General features: G+C 40.6%; 1 protein-coding gene across 2 annotated transcripts in view; it reads right to left on the bottom strand.

Annotated features, from left to right (window-relative positions):
- MACF1 (microtubule-actin crosslinking factor 1) overlaps positions 1-19500 on the bottom strand; it is a 407350-nt gene that overhangs the window by 212746 nt on the left and 175104 nt on the right. The window lies entirely within an intron of this gene.

Below are 19500 nucleotides of genomic sequence, written 5' to 3'. Positions count from 1 at the left end.
CAGGTGTGTGAAACTAAAACAGGAATACAGGAAGGGAAGCTCTGTGGTCCTCCTGAATATGCAAACTTTTAGAAATTTATTTACACATATACACATATTTAAAATTAAGCAGTATATTTAATGCATTTAGTGTTAATGTATTTTCTGCCTTTATTATTTCAAAAAACCATATTATTCAAACTTCACATGCATCTTTAACATCAATGTTTTTTCCTTCAATAAAGCTATTTTTTTGAGTGAATTTTCTAGAAAATACTGTCTACTTTTCTTTTTAAGATTTTAAAGTTAATAACAGCATTTTTCTGAACTACATTGTCTCTGGGTATTTCATTTCAAACCACAAGAATCCAGTTGCATAATACTGGATTGGGTTTTTTTTTTTTTTTCATTCATTCTGTTGTGTTTATTTGTGATCCCCATAATGTATGTGTGTGTTTCATATGCAATGTGACTGATTAAAAAAAATTTTTAATGTTAAGGCTTGTATACAATTACTTTCAACACTTCAAATTAGGAGATTATATTCCCAGGAACAATAACTAAAACTTTCTTAGATTTTTGGTTCCTCTTTTTTGTTTAATCAATTATGGCAGTTGATCTCTACAAAAAAATGATAGTGATTGAACTAGCAGATGGTGACACAGATTTATTCACCCTTTTTCATGAACTGACTATAAGCTCCCTGGAAGGCTAATAACAAGAAATGCTTTATAAGAAGTAAAATATAAAAAGAATATCTCTTTTCTGAAGGTTAACTTCTGGAGGAAAATAATTTCATCTTATATCTACGGTAGGTCACATGAAAGAGTTAAACAAATTTAAAGCTTAAAAAGACCAATAATTATAGTAATATCCAATATAGAATCTCAGCAGAATGGAAAATTACTGTGGGCTGGAGTGATCACAAAGATTTCTAGAAGAAGTACCATTTAAGCTCATCCTTGAAGGGTGTTACAGAACAGATGAAAGGCAAGGAAGGAAAGAATTCCAGGTAGAAAGTGGATGTAAACAAAGTTTACGCAAGAAACTGAGATAAGGTGAAAGAGAAATAGTAGTTAAGGGGTTGATCTGTTAAAACGAGAAGGTTTAAATTGGGAATCGATAGAAAAGATAAGATAGATTACAAAGGAACTGGAATACCCAGCTGAGGAGTTTAGACTTTGTAAGTCTCGCAGTGGATAGGACAGTTGTTCTGAGCAAGTAGGTACTTGATTATTATGTCCTCAAGTTTCTAGCTGACCTCATCACCCACTAAAGATAAAGCATCAGACCTTGAAAACTTTCAAGAAGCAAATGAAGGCTGGGTGCAGTGGCTCACTCCTGTAATCCCACCGCATTGGGAGGCCTAGGCAAGAGGATCACTTGAATCCAGGAGTTCAAGATGAGCCTGGGAACCACTGTGAGACCCTGTCTCTACAAAAAATTTAAAAATTAGCTGGGTGTCGTTGTACTCCCCTGTAGTCCCAGCTACTTGGGAAGTTGAGGCAGGAGGATCATTTAAGCCTGAGATGTCAAGGTTGCAGTGAGCTATGATTGCACCATTGCTCTCCAGCCTGGGTGTCAGAGCAAGATTCTTTCTCAAAAAAAAAGGAGAAGAAGAAGAAGCAGATGAAGGTACAATGCAGTGGTTCTACAAATGCCCAGCTAGAGGGATCTAATGGCAGCTATGTTGGTGAGGAATAGAGAGAAAGAAGGTGTTTATTACCAATATGAGAGTTATAAAAGGGAGTGCTCCTTTCAGTATTCACATTCAGAGTCCTGGAGGTCTCACTAGGGAATATAATTAGAATGGAAACCCTAGGTAATAGAATATGGGCATTTTTCAACTCTACAAAATATTGTCAAACTACTCTCTAAAGAACAGTACCAAATTATACTTCCACTCAAGTGCTATGAAGAGGTTTTCCCATCACTCTACATCCTCGCCTACACTTGGTATTTTCAGAGTTGTTATCTTCTGCCAATCTGATGGGTATAAAATGGTATCTTAGCTGGGCATGGTAGTATGCTTGCAGTCCCAGCTACAAGCTTGAGTCCAGGAGTTCAAGGCTACAGTGCGCTATGATGGTGCCTGTGAATGGCCACTGCTCTTTAGCCTGGACAACATACCTGAGACCTCATCTCTTTAAAAAAATATATGGGGCCAGGTGCAGTGGCTCATGCCTGTAAACCCAGCACTTTGGGAGGCAGAGGTGGGCGGATCACGAGGTCAAGAGATCGAGACCATCCTGGCTAACACAGTGAAACCCTGTCTGTACTAAAAACACAAAAACAAAATTAGCCGGGCATGGTGGCGGGTGCCTGTAATCCCAGCTACTCGGGAGGCTGAGGCGGGAGAATGGCGTGAACCTGGGAGGTGGAGCTTGCAGTGAGCAGAGATCGCACCACTGCACTCCAGCCTGGGTGACAGAGCGAGACTCCGTCTCACCAAAAAAAAAAAAAAACAAACATATATATATCTATAGAGAGACACACACACACACACACACACACACACAGAGAGAGAGAGAGAGAGATGGTATCTTGTTGTTGTTTGATCTTTATATCCTTATTAGTAAAAAGGAGTCTTATGTATATGAGGCATTTGGATTTCCTTTTTTTGTGAACTGCTTAACCCTGGACTTTCCCCTATTTTTCTGCAAGGGTGTTTGTCTTTTTCTCATTCATTTTCTTGTTCTTTTAAGTAATAATGTTAACTAGCATTTATTGTGATTACTTGTATTAATTCATATTATTCTCACAACAACCCTACCACGTATGTACTATTCTTATCTTCCATTTACATATAAGGAAATTGTGGCACAGAGAAGTTAAGTAACCTGTTCCAAGTTATACTGCTAGTAAGTTGTAGAATTGGGATTCAAACCTAGCCAATCTGGCTCCATGCTCTTAATCACTTCATCTATAGGACAGTAACCCCTTTTCAGCAGTCATCCATGGAGAATTGGTTCTAGGACCTTCCTCAGATACCAAAATCTGCAGATACTGAAATCCACAAATGCTCAAGTCCCAGATACAAAATGGGGTAGTATTCACAAATGCTCAAGTCCCAGATACAAAATGGGGTAGTACAACATATGTACATCCTCCCAGATCCTTTAAATAATCTCTAGATTACTTATAATTCCTAATACAATGCAAATGTTAGTAAATAGTTGTTATCTTGTTTAGGGAATAATGAAGTCTGTACATGTTCATTACAGATGCAATGTTTTTCTTCAGAATATTTTCCATCTATCATGGGTTGAATCCACAGATGCAGAACCCACAATGCAGAGAGCCAACTGTATTTGCATTATATCATAATTTTGCCAGTATTATTACCTTTTTATTTTTATACAACTTATTTTGGCCTAACTTTCCATTTTATTTTTATACAATTTTATTTTTAACTTTCATTTTCTTTTTATACAATTTTTTTAACTTTCTATTTGAAATGGAAATTTTCATATATATACAAAAAGAGACAGAATAGTATAATTAGCCCCTATGTACCCATTACCCAGTTTCAACCATTATCAACTCATAGCTAATCCTGTTTCATCTACATTCCACCCACTTCACCCTTCCCCTATTATGATGAAGTAAATCTCCTATATTTCTCTAAAAACATTTCAGTATGTATCTCTAAAAGGCCTTTTTTTAAACATAACCACAACACTATTGTTACACCTAAAAAATAATGATTCTTTAGTAACATTTTTAATTAAGTAAAATTTTTTGAAAAAGAAACAAAATCCTTTCTTAAAGCTCTAACTGTAACTTTACCTTCTACATTCCCCCAATAGTGTCATCTGGTTAATTTTGCTTTCTTCTTTCAGCACAAAGCCAGTATTAGTAAAACAACGCTCCCTATAATTAAAAAGGAAAACTGGGAGAGGGATACTTGTAAACTGAAAAGGCTGAGCCCAGAAGATAATACACCAACCAACCTCTTTCTTATCATTTCTAGGCCCCAGTGTTATCTGACTATTCACCTAAAATTGTAGAGACTCAAAGGGTTGTGGCAAGAATACTGGTATATAGCCAGGCGTAGTGGTGGGCGCCTGTAATCCCAGTTACTCGGGAGGCTGAGGCAGGAGAATAGCTGGAACCCAGGAAGCAGAGGTTGCAGTGAGCCGAGATCGCACCACTGAACTCCATCCTCAGCGACAGTCAGACTCCGTGTCCAAAAAAAAAAAAAAAGGACATTGGTATAGAGGCAAATTCTTCGTTAAACGGGATTCGCTAACAGTGTGGGCAGGAGCTTGGCAGCAGAAGCCATGATGGGGAGGAGGAAGGGATTTTCAAAAATGTTCCTTGTTGAAATAAGCCAGGTATTAGTAGTATGGATATTGAAAGCAGTTGGGAATAGGGAGTCCTGAGAGAAGAAATGGGCCAGAGAAGAAGGTCTTTGTCTGACATCAAAGAGTGATTGCTATTAGCCTGTTCCCATCCAGCTCCAAATTCTAGTCTACTTATCATTCTGAAAACATATTTGTCAGCTGACCCTTGTCATCTTGCTTCTGTGTTAACTATTTCTTGACAAAAGAAGTATTAACTATACTAGGTGAATGGAAAAGCAGATCATATATATTCTACTATCTAAACCCCACACTAGCAAGAAGCAGAATCAGTTCCCATTTCTCTCCATCCTAAAAAGCAACAAAACCCACGGTGAAGTTTATGTCTCTTCATAGCCTGGTCTCACTCTCATCAACAAGCCATCAACAGAAGAGAGAAACTGGTTGGAACTCAAATTATTTTCTGAGGAGAGTTACTACTCTGACATATTAAAAACAAAACAACCACCAAAAAAACAAGCAAAAAACAATTCAATTGGACTGCCAGCTGTCTCCTGTTTAGACAGGAGTTGGTGTGTGAACAGCAGCTGCTGCTCTTCTGACCCGTGCCCTCCCAGCGCTCCCACTTTCAGCAGAGATGCTCTTGCCCTGCCTATCGGTTTCAGTATGCGTTGCCCTCTCTGTCTCTCTGGCTGCTACTGTCCTCAAGCTTGTGAACAGCCTGTTAGGGAGCGGAGCAGCTCCCTGAAGACAGTTCCTTCAGAGACTAGTGAGAGTTGTGGCCTCTTGGCCTTAAGGACTTTCATTCTGAAGGAATGTCACACTTATCTGAGAAGTTACTTATCTGTCATATAGGATGGTGAGTCTGTGGTCCCTGTATCACACGATGGACACAAAACCTGGAAATATGCCAGGTGTCTGAGCTGAGACTCGGTCACTTAGTTTTTCAGCCTTGGCTATATGTAAGTAGTATAACTGTGTCTGCAGTGAAAAGGTAGAAGGAATAGATGGAGAGGTTGGCTACCCAGAAAATGCCACATGCCAATTTGAATCATACTGAACAGCAAAGGAATCATACTGCTGCCAATACGGTCACACTACAGATCATGGTCCAAAGGTTTCTCCTACCAATCTTTTCTTTAAGATTCTTCAGAGACTCATGCAGAACATTCCCTTGCCAGTGTGGAGATCCAGCCCCAAAGGTGCCATTGCTATCTACGGTCCATTATCTAGGATTGATTTTACTAGGAGTTCACTTTACATGCCAAATTTCTGAAAATCTCACACTCAGTTACAAGCATGTGTCCTATAATGTTATGATGACTACACAATTTCAATTTTAATGCCAGTTGTACAACAATCAGTTCCACAGTTGGTTTTACCCCCAACTACTCTATCTGTTCCAACATTTACAAGATAAAAGTTTACTTTGACATTCTTTTTTATCTGATGAAACCCAAATACTCATTGATATGGTTTCAATCTGTGTCCCTACCAAATCTCATGTTGAATTGTAATCCCTAATATTGGGAGTGGGGCCTGGTGGGAGATGACTGGATCATGAATCATGAAAGTGGATTTCTCATGAATGGTTTAGCAACATCCCCTTGGTGCTGTTCTCGTGAGGGTAGGTGGGTTTTCGTGAGATTTGGTCATTTAAAAGTGTGTGGCACATCCCGTCCACAACCTCACGTTCCTGCTCTAGCCTAGTGACATGCCTACTGCCCCTTTGCCTTCCACCAAGATTGTAAGTTTCCTGAGGCCTCTTCAGAAGCTGAGCAGATGCCAGCATCATGCTTTCTGTACAGCCTGCAGAACCGTATACCAATTAAACCTCTTTACTTTTGTAAATTACCCAGCCTCAGGTTACTTACAGCAATGCGAGAATAACTTAATACATTCATGTACCCCATATCCCAGTAGTTTCACTGCCGTCCTTCCTACCATAACACAACTATCACATTCCCCCACACACATACCCATTTTTATATGAGGCCCAAGAAACCTCTTGCCCATCCATAAAATAGACATTTTTCAATGGCCACTTTTTCTTCGAACTGTTGGGAGTCTCCAAACTCTAATAACAGAGGGCATTAAGATGAGGCTGTCTGTGGGGAAAATTTATGCCCAAAGAGGAAATTTTAGGCACAGATTAGCTTAGAATTTGTATCTATCCTCAGCCTCATGCTGCTAGTGATAAGCAGGGCACCAGTAGGTGGACCATACCCCTGCTCTGCAAACATCAGAGCCCCTGTACAGTATCAGTGGCCCACATCTAGGCAAGGAAAGTGCCCTACCTCATTTTATACCTTTTGCACTTTGAGGTCCTAATGTTTTTATTTCTTCTGCTGCAGAGGCCAACATGCCAGTAAAAGTTCTTTAGCCATTGGTGAATTATAACTTTGATCACCTACACAATCACACGCCTACATACCAGATGCTGTGCTACCCATGGTATTGCTGAGTCCTTATCTCAGTGTTCAGATCTCTGAATTCTCACTTGCTCCTTGACCTTTAAAACATTCACAGCAACTGCCATTACCACCACCAGCAGCAGCACCATCCATGCAATATATTCCTCAAAACAAAATCACATTAAAGCCCTAAATACGTCCAATCACACACAAAAAAACTTTTCTAGCCTTAAACCTTCAAATTGCCCTAACCTCCCTCTCTCTCTCTCGACTAATCCCCAGATAACTCTGTCCTTCTCCTCTAATCCTAGAATCAGGAACCAAAGAAGGATGAGCCCTCTCCACCTATACAAATACTGAATGAGGGTTGCCGTCAGAAATTTCCCCACGGGGACGGGATTGCATCAGCTCTAGTAAGAACATCACTCTCCTGTGGGGAAGAGCAAATACACTGACAATAGCTGCCTGACCCCTTCCACATTCATTCCAGAGATTTATTCCAGAGATTCAGGTAGGCCCTTCCCCATCGTCCCTTGTGCTACACTACAACTTCTCGTAGCAGGGAAGCTGGTAAACAGACCTGCCTGAGAGTAAGTACTATCTAGCATTGCACCTCGAGAGACAATCCCACCAGACAGCTTGAGCAATTATGCCGCTTGGCTACCCAGAATCAGGGATTCCCCAGAGACAAGTCTTGGTTTCAAGTATCAAGGGGCAGACCTAAATAGATTCTGCTTGCTGAGCTTTAGCAGACACTAACTCACATGGGGGTGAGTTTGAGAGGCACCAACATCCTCACTGCTCACTACACTCAGCTTTAATATGTTTGAGGGCCAAGATTCCAAACAGTAGTTTGATTCTCTCTTGAACATGCCCACCTACCTCTTCCAGACCCCATGATAGGGTGTGGCTTGCCTCCAGAGAAAGAGTGCCATCCTCTTCTGAGAAGGAAGTAGAGCTCTTTTCAGGTTCTGTATCTTTAGGCTGGATCCCGTGTATGTGCGGCCCATCACTGCCATAGCCAGAGGAGGAGGGCAAAATGCTCACAGTCACGCCGCTGATAGACAAATCACTCTGAGAAGTAAGCAGTCTGGAATCCTGGAGGGGCACTCGACCCACATGGGAAGGCTCCGTGCGTCTTTGGCCTCCAGGCTTGTCCAGTAGTGATGAAGAAACAGAACATTCTGCAATCCAGGAACCTGTCTGAGGGGCACCTGAAACACTCTTGGTTCCTTCCTCCACACTCCAGCCCTCTGAAAATTGTTCTTGATTTCCTGTATCAGTGGGGCAGTCTGTCCTAAGCGAAGCATAGCTCCGAAACCCAAGCTGAATATTTCCTTTTTCCACTGCAGTCTCTCCTTGCAAAGGCAGCAGCACAGCCCTGCTGCTGCAGGATGCTGTCCTAGGAAATTCCACCAGTTGGCTCACTGACTTCTCACAGTTCCTTTCTGCTGGGTTATCAAGCAGGTGAGCAATGACAGTCATCCCCTCTTCCAGGGAATCCCAGACCCCTCCAGCAACTGATGACTCATTCTCTAACAAAAGGTGGGCAGTCTGGACCTCCCCTTGGAATCTCTCCTTTACCTGTACTATCATCCCCTGATCGACTACCTGCGAGTTGGGGGCTGAGTCCCTAGGCAGCAAAATATCTGGGGGGGTATGCTCTACCCCTCCCACTCCGTCTTCCTTTTGGAGACTCACTGTTAACTTCGTTAGGGTTTCAGTCTCTTCAATGACTTCAGTTCCTTCCGAGGTTTCTTCCTGGTGAGATGCCTCTGGAGTAGGGATTTTCTTCCCTCTCCACCTCCTTTTGAACCGAACCCTTTTCTTAGGAGATATGGGAGCCTTCTCAGGAACAGCTATTGACTCTTTCGGCTCCTTAAAACAGCCCAGTGAATTTCCCATTTCCTTCCTCTCCTAATCTCAGCAAAAACGCAGCTAAGCCAGTCCTGGGATCCCACAGAAATCCCAACCTTGGCTTCATCGGATTCAACGTACATTTAAAAACATGCACTATGCCGGCAATCCCTCCAATTCTTTCTCCCTCCCTCCCCGCCTCTCTCTGTCTCTTCCAGCCGCTGCCGATTCAGACAGCCATCTTACAGGCTCAGAGCTGCAACAAGACAAATTCAAAGCATCTCACTGCAGTTCAGAAATCACTTGACCTAAAAGCAGACAGAAACCGGATTGGCTGCAGCTTCCTCTCTCCAAATATGAGGTAATTGGAGCACTGCCCTCAGTAACACAAACAGAAAGCAAAAAGGAGCTAGAAACCAGGGGAGGGGAAACTAGGCAGGGCCAGGAGGAGGAGGGAAAATGTAAGAGTAAATTGAAAAGCGAGGGAAAAAGAAGAGAGGCCGTGGCAGAAGGTAACGTGGAAGAAGGAAGAGGAGAATAGTATCAAAGAGGGAAAAAGCAAACCAGCTTAGCTGGTACTAACCAGCAAGGGAAGGGAAGGGCCAGGCCAAGAAGAACCAAGGCTGGTGAAGCTGCAATTATGGCTCCCCAACTACAAAATGAAATAGATTTGAAGTGTTGCACCAAGATGCCCAAAAGAAAATATCAAGCAGATATACATATTCTGAATTTTTTCAGGTCAGAAAATAATAAAATTATTTTCATCAAATTATAACCTGAAGAAACCAGAGCCGTCTTCTTACAGTTAAGAAAAGGAACACACACTTTAAAGATCTAGCCTTCTGGAGCATTTATTTCCCTCCTTTTTCCTATAAAAGAAAAGAAAGATCTGTTAAGTCTGCCAGCCAATGACACAGCCAGGAAAAAATCTGGAAGTTGGTTCTGAGTATAGTATATGAGTGCTTGGTAAAAAGAATACCACTTCTAAATACAACAGATGAACAGGGTCTCTGATGAACAATATTTGACATAAATGTTCAATAGTAATTATTGATGCTGCCACTGGTAATATCTAACATATATTTTGCACTTGCTGTGTGCCAAGCACTGTGCAAAGTTATTTACATGGACTTTCTCATTTAATTCTTATAGTCACTATATGAGGTCAAAACTATTATTTTATATTTTATGGGTAAAGAAACTGAGGTTTGGCCAGGCACAGTGGCTCACGCCTATAATCCTAGCACTCTAGAAGGCCAAGGCAGGCGGATTGCCTGAGCTCAGGAGTTTAAGACCAGCCTAGGCAACATGATGAAACTCCATCTCTACTCAAATACAAAAAATTAGCTGGGCACAGGGGCGTGCGCCCTTAGTCCCAGCTATTCAGGAGGCTGAGGCATGAGAATTGCTTGAATCGGGAGGTGGAGGTTGCAGTGAGCCAAGATCATATATCACTGCACTCCAGCCTGGCCAACAGAGCGAGACTGTCTCCAAAAAAGAAAAAAGAAACTAAGGTTTAAGAAAGTTGATTAATAGCCCAAGGTTACACAGCTAGTAAGTGACAAAGCCAGAACATGAACTTCTGTTAACTTTAAGACTTTTAATTTCAACCCCAACTACTCTCTTCTAACTACTGCAGGAGTGGAAATCTGTACTCAGTTGCCAGTTGTGTAAAATAAGAAGTTCCCCCACTGTTCTGAATTGGTAATTAGACTGCATGGACCAAGAACTCAATCAAAGAGATAACACTTGTTGCCATTTGGGAGTAAGAGAAGAAGCTGCTAAAAAGAGGCTCAGGTGGTTTTTACTCCCATTGCAGTAGGGCAGGAAGTCTGAATTTCAGATTGTAAAAGTTGGATTCAAAAATCACCTTATGATATCAGTGAACATTCCTCCACCCCAATTTTTTTTATTATAGTGTCTGCTATATGGGAAAAGACTACAATCCAAAGGGCTGTGAATGGAGAATAAAATTATATACGTGTTTCTTTCCTATTGCAGTTATTTATTCTACACCAAAAGGATCCAGGCCACACAGCAGAAAGCAGCAGCCTGCCTGGTTCCATGCAAGCCATACAGACTTACACTAGCATAGCTTTAACTCTCTTTCCTGGAGACCAAAAAAAAAAAAAGGAAGAGACCACAAAAGGAAAGCAACAAGAAGCCCTAAAGCAACAGCTTTTACACAATCCCTTCTAAGACCCTCCTGATGTCCCATCTGCCTCACAACTGCAGTAGGTGTTCCTCCCCTAAGCCTTATCCTTAAGGCTGACTTCAAAACTGCAGCACCATCTTATGGCCATCACAAACTATAGCAAGAAATAAGCGAAGACAGCATGGGAAAGAAACTCAGGCTACTGCAAATCATTTAATTAACAAAGAATCTGACATTACAATATGAAGTTCTCTAGGCAGGTACCAGGCTTTCACTCCTCCAGTGAACAAACCTGGAACTATGGAAACTTTAAGCTGCACTTGAATTTTATGAATGATGTACAAGCAAACCAAAATCCTGAAACTGATCAACTTAGGGGCAAGAGAGATCGCTGTTTAATATGACTACTACTGCTGTAGAGTTTCTCTGAGAATTTACTTCTGTGAGTCTTTTTTTTTTTTTTAATTTCTGCATATGTCAGACCAATCAGACCTTCCTTTCCTTCCGCTCCAGAGAAAAACTGGTCTAGGAACGGAGCAGAGATTTCAGTAAGGTGGATCTAGGTTCAACTTTCCAGCCATAAGCTACGTAACTTAACTAGTTTATTAGATGGTTCAGTTTCCTTACTTGTAAAATGTGCATACTACAACCTACTTAATGGGATTGTAGACAAAGTTAATGAGAGATAATGTCCATAAAGTACTTGGCTCAGTACTTGACCTACAGTAAATTTCTTTTCTTCCAATTTATTACAGGAGCTAAAAGTTGTAAGACATCCCCAGCCCCCAGGGAGATCCTAAGATATAGATGGTCCCTGATTTAAAATGGTCCAACTTATTTTTCGACTTTCCAATGGTGAGAGAAATCCATATGCATTCAGTAGAAACTGTACTTCAAGTACTCATAGAACCATTCTGTTTTTCACTTTCAGTACAGCATTCAATAAATTACATGAGCTAGTCAACACTTTACTATCAAACAGGATTTGTGTTACATGATTTTGGCCAAATGCTCAATGGTAAGCTAATATAAGTGTTCACAGTACGTTTAAGATAGGCTAAACTATAGTTTTCAGTATGTGTATTAGATATATTTTCAACTAAGTTAACTCTGATTACAAGAACTTTCCCCAAGACCTTTTCTCTTCTACCCTGGTCTCTTAACACAAGACCCGCTGCCTTCTAGGAAAGCACACTTTGAGGCCTATACATTCTTTATGCCTTCTCCTTTGGCATTTTCTACATAACTCTTTACTGCCCACAGGTCTCCCACAGAGACAGCCAGAGTGAAAGACTCCAAAGCAAAAGAACTCATTCATTCATTCCACAAACACAAGCGGTGCCTCAACTATATGCCAAGCACCAAGTGCCATGAAGTGCACAAAAATGTAAACCTCAAGTCTAGCCAGCTAAGACCTCCCTGTTTTTTGAAAATTTCAAAATGCCAGGCATACACTAGTATTTAACAAACATTTGAGGGTTGGAAAACTAGTTTTGTCAGATTCTGAGTACAAAGAATTTATAGTATCTTTTAGATGAACTATAAATCTTAACACACACCTTAAAACAAGCTCGGACAAAGCCAAAAGACGAGAAATCATATCTGGGTGTGTAACCCAAAAAAGTCAGTTGGTCTCTCTGTGTTTCAGTTTCCTTATCTGAGAAATGGGCATAAGAAAACAGGCATTACAGCCTATTTATCTGGTCTACCTACTCCAAAGCTTTGAGAAGATCAAATCCATGAAATAATCCATTCACTTAATAAACATTTACTGACTGCCTATTCTATGCCAGGCAAAGAAAAGAACAAAAGAGACAAAAATCCCTGCCATTGTTAAGCTTACAATGGGCATCCAGGCAGCAAATAAACAAGTAAACATGTAATATGTCAAATAGTAGTAAGCGTTACCCAATACAATACTGTAAGTCATACAGTACCTTTGAGAGCAATTCGGCAAAATATACGCAAATTGAAGGAAAGTATGTAACCCAGCAATTTCAGTCCAGTTATCAATCCCAAAACCCTCTTTGCTATATGCACAAGGATGCATATGCACAGATGTTCACTGTGGCAATGAATGTTTTATTCACACAATTAAATAATATATTACAAATAATAGATGTGTTACACAGCTACAGGGGTCACCACTTACATTATATTAAATTAGTTAAAATTAACAAATCAGGCTGGGCACGGGGGCTCATGCCTGTAATCACAGCACCTTGGGAGACCAAGGCAGGTGGACCACCTGACGTCAGGAGTTTCAGACCAGCCTGGCCAAAACGGCAAAACCCTGTCTCTACTAAAAATACAAAAATTAGCTGGGTGTGGTGGCACATGTCTGTAATCCCAGCTACTCAGGAGGCTAAGGCAGGAGAATCACCTGAACCCGGCAGGCAGACGTTGCAGTGAGCTGAGATCACGCCACTGCACTCCAGCCTGGACAACAACAGAAAAATTTTGTCTCAAGAAAAAAAAAAAAAAGAACAAATCAGGTCTCCCTTTATTAATACAGATAAACTTCAAAAACAAAGTTTAAGAAAAAAGGGGAAGGCCAGGCACAGTGGCTCACACCTGTAATCCCAGCACTTTGGGAGGCCAAGGCAGGTGGATCACGAGGTCAGAAGATCGAGATCCTGGCTAACACGGTGAAACCCCATCTCTACTGAAAATATAAAAAATTAGCCAGGCAAGTGGCGGGCGCCTGTAGTCCCAGCTACTTGGGAGACTGAGGCAGGAGAATGGCATGAACTCGGGAGGCGGAGCTTGCAGTGAGCTGAGATCACACCACTGCACTCCAGCCTGGGCGACAGAGTGAGACTCCGTCTCAAAAAAAAAAAAAAAAAAAAAAAGGGGAAAAAAGGATATACCAAAGATACTATGTGTGTCAAATATAAAGACATACAAGCAACAGTACATATTGTTTATGAATACCTCATCTGCTGTAAATGTACAAAAGCATGTATGGGAATGATACACATCAACTTCAGGATAATATTTACCTGGGGAGCAGAGAGGGCAAGAAAGTTGAATGTATCTGAGATGTTTTATTGCTTTAAAGAGGAAGAGAGAAAAAAAACCCTGAAGCAAATACAACAAAATTAACACTTGTTAAATTCTGAAGGCAACTAGTTACACACATAAGGATCTGTTATATACTCCTCCGAGTATTTGAGATTTTCAAAACTAAAAACTCAAATTAAAATTAAAAAGAACCTCTACCATTTAGCACATAAAAAAAATGTGTTAAAGCATTTTAGAAACCATAAACCTCTGCATTAAGTTATTGATATTACCAGCCTCATCAGCAGTCGCAAATCTTTAATCTGGATCCAGCCTCTCCCTTCTCCTTCAACTGAATATTCCCGTGAGGTGAAAACTACCACCCATGTCTACATGTACATCATTATTCTACTTCATTAACAACAGTAACAGAGACGGACCGTAATAACAATGTTGCTGATTCCCTAACATGTAGCAGTTCTACTATTAATTTCCATTTGGCTTTACATAGCACACGTTCTTGGTGAGAACAGCCAATAGATGTTCAATTACAAAAGACTAGAAAACTACAATGACAGATAAACTAGCAAGAGACATACCATGCCAAATCTGATGCAAGACAAGGCTGGGGGTGTGGGGTGGGGGCACTCCACATGATCCTTCATCAGTCAATCAAAAGCTTTACAAGCAGAGACCCTTTCCCCACACACCGGAACACTTAGCTAATATAGGCAAAAACCAAGCCCTCAGGACGGCAAAGAAAAGGAATTCATAGTTAAAACTGAGAAAATATTCTGGGAGTAGTGCTCCCACCTACAAGAAGACAAATAAATAGGCATTTGGCTGTGCTGAAATAACAGAGAAAAGCAGGTAGCCAATATGCATGCAGAAGACACACTAGGCCAAAGCTGCTATTACCTTTCTGTAAAATTGGTAACAGGAAAAAGAACAGTGGACTCTGTCAAAAGCCCTGGAAATTATAAAGTCAATTAATAATTATAATAAGTTGTTACTGGTAACTGCTGCCCACTGTTGAGTTCATACTGTGTCCCATCATCCTAACCCATACCTCTCTCATTCTCTAAACCTCTGTGAAGTTATTTTATGGTATGTCTGTTCCCACTCTCCTAAATAATAAAGGTTCAACTAGATAGTCCATATATAGTTCAATTTTGTATCTTCTGTAGTAGACTTTTTTTTTTTTTTTTTTTTGAGATGGATTCTCGCGTAGCCCAGGCTGGAGTACAGTGGCACAATCTCGGCTCACTGCAGCCTGCACCTCCTGGGTTCAAGTGATTCTCATGTTTTGCAGCCTCCTGAGTAGGTGGGACTACAGGCGTGTGCCACCATACCTGGCTAATTTTTGTATTTTTAGTAGAGATGGGGTTTCACCATGTTGGCCATGCTGATCTTGAACTCCTGACCTCAAGTGATCTGCCCACCTAGGCCTCCCGAAGTGCTGGGATTACAGGTGTGAGCCACTGCACTCAGCCGTGTATCTTCTGTAGACTCTACCTAAGACCTTGCTCATAACTGATTCCCAGTCAATGTTTGTGGAATTCAATTAAATAATACATTTTCCTGCAAACTAAAACCACAAAGAGATACAATTTCACACTGACTGTGATGGCTATAATCTAAAACAGACAATAAATACTGGTGAGGATGTGAAGACACAGGAAACCACATACATTGCTGGTAGGAATGTAAAATGATACATCATTTTGGAAGACAATTTGGCAGTTTCTTTAAAAGTTAAACATGCTTACTGTACAATCAAGAAATCCCATTCCTAGGTATATACATGTATACACAAGAGAAATGAAAACATAAACCCACATAGATTGGTATGGTATGAATACATATCAACTTTATAATAGTGAAAAAGTGAAAACCACTCAAATGTTTATCAACTGACTTAATATTTAAACAAAATACATGACATATCCATACAACAGAATATTCAGCAATAAAAAAGAATGAAATACTGATATGTGCCACAACATGGATGAACCAAAAAATATTATGCTAAGTGAAAAAAGCCAGATACAAAAGACCATCTATCATAGGATTCCATTTACATGAAATGTCCAGAATAGGTGAATCTATTAAGATAGAAAATAAGTTAGTAGCTGCCTGAGGCTGGTGACGAAAATGGGCAATAACTGTAAATGAACAAGAAGGATCTTATTTGGATGACGAAAATGTCCCCAAACTAGATTATGGTGATGGTTGTACAACTCATAAAAATCATTAAATTACACAAGGAAAATAAGTTGATTTGATGGTATGTAAGTTACACCTCAGTAAAGTTGTTTTTAATGAGAGCATTTTCCTAAAATAAACAAACAATAGAAATTATAACCAAAAAGGTGTTTTAAAACATTTAGCTAACTACTGAGAAAGGGAAGATACAGAATGGAGGGAGCAGAGATGGAAGCTAGACTTCTCTGAACACAATTTGTATTTAACTTTTTAAAATTTCCCTTTGGAACAATGTAAATGATCTACATAATGTAAGGTAAAATTGAAAGGAAAAAAGCAACCCCCCAGAACTGAAAGCAAATAAAAACAAATGAACCTTAATTGTGTATTGAATTTGTGGCTTAACAACAACAGAGAGAAATTATTTCAAGTGACTTTAAAATATAGTAATTTGTGGCTGGGCCCAGTGGCTCATGCCTATAATTCCAGCACTTTAGGAGGCTGAGGCAGGAGAATGACTTGAGCCCAGGAATTCAAGATTAGCCTGGGCAATATAGTGGGACCCCCATCTACTTTTTCAAAATAATAAATAAAATAAAATATAATTATTTGCACGTCCTTAGAAAATACACACTAAGGACAAAAAGAACTGCAATGCAATAATAAAATTCTAAGTAATCATACTGCTAACAATAACATTCACATTGTTACTTGGATTCAAATATATTACAAGTAATACATATGACTTTACAGATCTCTGTGTGTGTAGGAAAAGAGTAGGTAACAACATTACTGTTAAGATCAAGATTTTCAGTATAAGAAAAAAAAAGATAGAAATATAAAGTCAAATAAGTTAAATAAAACCCTGCAATCCTAAATTTGAATTCGAAATATCAGCACAAATTCATGGGCTTTTTTTGTTTGTTTGTTTGGTTTCTTGTTATTGTTGTTGTTTAGAGATAATACAAGTATTGCCTAGCTCTGTCCATAGAAAAAGCTTAGAAATAATAGGTAACCGGCCGGGCATGGTAGCTCACGCCTGTAATCCAAGCACTTCGAGAAGCCGAGGCAGGTGGATCACCTGAGGTCAGGAGTTTGAGACCAGCCTGGCCAACATGGTGAAACCCCGTCTCTATCAATAATAAAAAAATTAGCTGAGCGTGGTGGCACACGCCTGTAATCCCAGCTACTTGGGAGGCTGAGGCAGGAGAATCGCTTGAACCCGGGAGGCGGAGGTTTTGGTAAGCCAAGATGGCATCATTGCACTCCAGCCTGGGCAATAAGAGCAAAACTCTGCCTCAAAAAAAAAAAAAAAGGAAAGAAAGAAAGAAATAACGGGCAACCTAGGAGCATTCAGACTGTGGTCAATAAATAAAGAACCAGTTCCTAGGAGAAATTGAGAATTTCAGGCCTGGGACAGAAAATATAAAAAAAGAGTCTGGAACACATCACACAAGAAATAAAGGAAATTATCAAAGACCACTGTGGTCATGCCAAAGGACTCAGAGTCAACGTGAAAGCCTCTTTCCAGCCAAAGATGGAGCTATTTGATTTTATTAAGAAGAAGAGTAACTGTATTTGATTGGAACAACATTAAGTCTGTTTAAAAATCCGTGAGTCACAGTGATATTTAAAAAAATGATGGTGAACAAAGAAACTATTATTGGTCACCTTTGGAGAATCTTAGGGAACCAACTAATTATTCTGAAAACTAATAAATAGAAAGAAATAAAATTTTTAAGTGCTTCAAAGAAATGTTTTTTCTGGCCAGGCACGGTGGCTCATGCCTGTAATTCCAGCACTTTGGGAGGCTGAAGCGGGTGGATCACCTGAGGTCGGGAGTTTAAGACTAGCCTGACCAACATGGAGAAACCCCGTCTCTACTAAAAATACAAAATTAGCTGGGTGTAGTGGCGCATGCCTGTAATCCCAGCTACTCAGAAGACTGAGGCAGGAGAATCGCTTGAACCCAGGAAGCGGAGGTTGTAGTGAATGGAGACTGTGCCATTGCACTCCAGCCCAGGCAACAATAGTAAAACAAAATGTTTTTTTCTATTTAAATATTTGTTATGGCCTGGTGCAGTGGCTCACGCCTGTAATCCTAGCACTTTGGGAGACCGAGGCAGGTGGATCACCTGAGGTCAGGAGTTCGAGACCAGCCTGGCCAACATGGTGCAACTCCATCTCTACTAAAAACGCATAAATTAGCTGGGCATGTTGGCAGGTGCCTGTAATCCCAGCTACTTGGGAGGCTGAGGCAAGAGAATCACTTGAACCTGGGAGGTGGAGGTTGCAGCGAGCCAAGAACACATCATTGTACTCCAGCCTGGGCAAGAAGAGTGAAACTCCGTCAAAAAAAAAAAAAAAAGAAGAAATTAATTTAGTTGTAGTAGTTGGGGTGAATAGAGACAGTGAATAAATTCTCCTTACCTCACATCTATGAGACTAACATTGGGCACTCACAGTGAAGGTAGGTTTGTGGCCAAAAAACAAACAAATTTCTCTAAAAGCTCCTCTGTTCAGAAGAGTTCCAAAGGGATAACTGTAGTCCTCCATGAAAGCTCAACAAAGTTTCCCATTCTGCCAAGGCACACCTGCCAAGTTCATGATCCTGGTTATCCCCATGCCCAAAGCTTGCCTGAGGATACTCTGTGGTTCCACAAAAATACATGTTACCACAACACAATCCTAACCCTATCCATGCTGGTGACTGCCAGCATTGGTTCCAAACTAGAGCTTCAAGAAACAAGCTAAGCACTCAGCTTTTTCTCTCAGGAATTCAGGGACACCTGTTGTTCTATCTTTAACCAGCAGGTAGCGCCAACTCCCCAGCTAGGATGTCACCTTGGCCTCATCCCTGGAGTCAGACCCTGCCTTCTCTTCCCACTAGCTGAAGAAATGCTCCCTCTAATGCATCAGCCTCATGTGCAGCAACTGGGTATCAGAGAGCTATCTGAGAAATAGCTTTGTTTGGTTGACCTAAAAGGGATGTAAAAGAACAGTCTTTTTATAAAAATAGGGCTGTACTTTTCCAAGAGTAATTCAGATCTAAAAAGGATTTGCCTTCTTAGGAAGAGGAAGGCCATGTGACCATGTGAACATTCAAGATGCTCTTGGGTGTGATGGCCGCTGCAAGGTTGTGCTTGCCAGCACATATACAAACCCAGATACTAAAGTATTATAATTAACAAGGCTTGTTTAAAGGTTATGAGATGAGGAAAAGTCTACATTAGAGCAGGATTATGAACCTTCACTTCACCCTTCTAAAGCATCAACACCAACAGCTTTTCTCAATCCTCATATTCTGAGTCCTTCAAGAGCCTCATTTTGATTCAGCTGAGCAAACAGACCTCTAATAATCAGACTGCTGAGGACAGGGCCAAACCACAAATGGGTAAAAAAAATCCCTCCATTTCATTAAGCAAATAATTAGGAAGTTCTGGGTTTACGATACAACAGCTTGTCTCCACACCAATCTTAATTTTCCTTTCCAACTCCCATCCACCTTTGTTCACTGCCATATAGAGAGAAGGAAGGCTCAATGCTGTCTGTGCAAGGCAGTGCAACTTTCTAGGCCATGTCC

The sequence above is a fragment of the Theropithecus gelada genome, chromosome 1 (assembly GCF_003255815.1).
Source record: "Theropithecus gelada isolate Dixy chromosome 1, Tgel_1.0, whole genome shotgun sequence".
Classification (NCBI taxonomy): domain Eukaryota; kingdom Metazoa; phylum Chordata; class Mammalia; order Primates; family Cercopithecidae; genus Theropithecus; species Theropithecus gelada.
The sequence above is the reverse complement of the archived record's forward strand: the minus strand, read 5'-3'. Positions and strand labels throughout refer to the sequence as shown.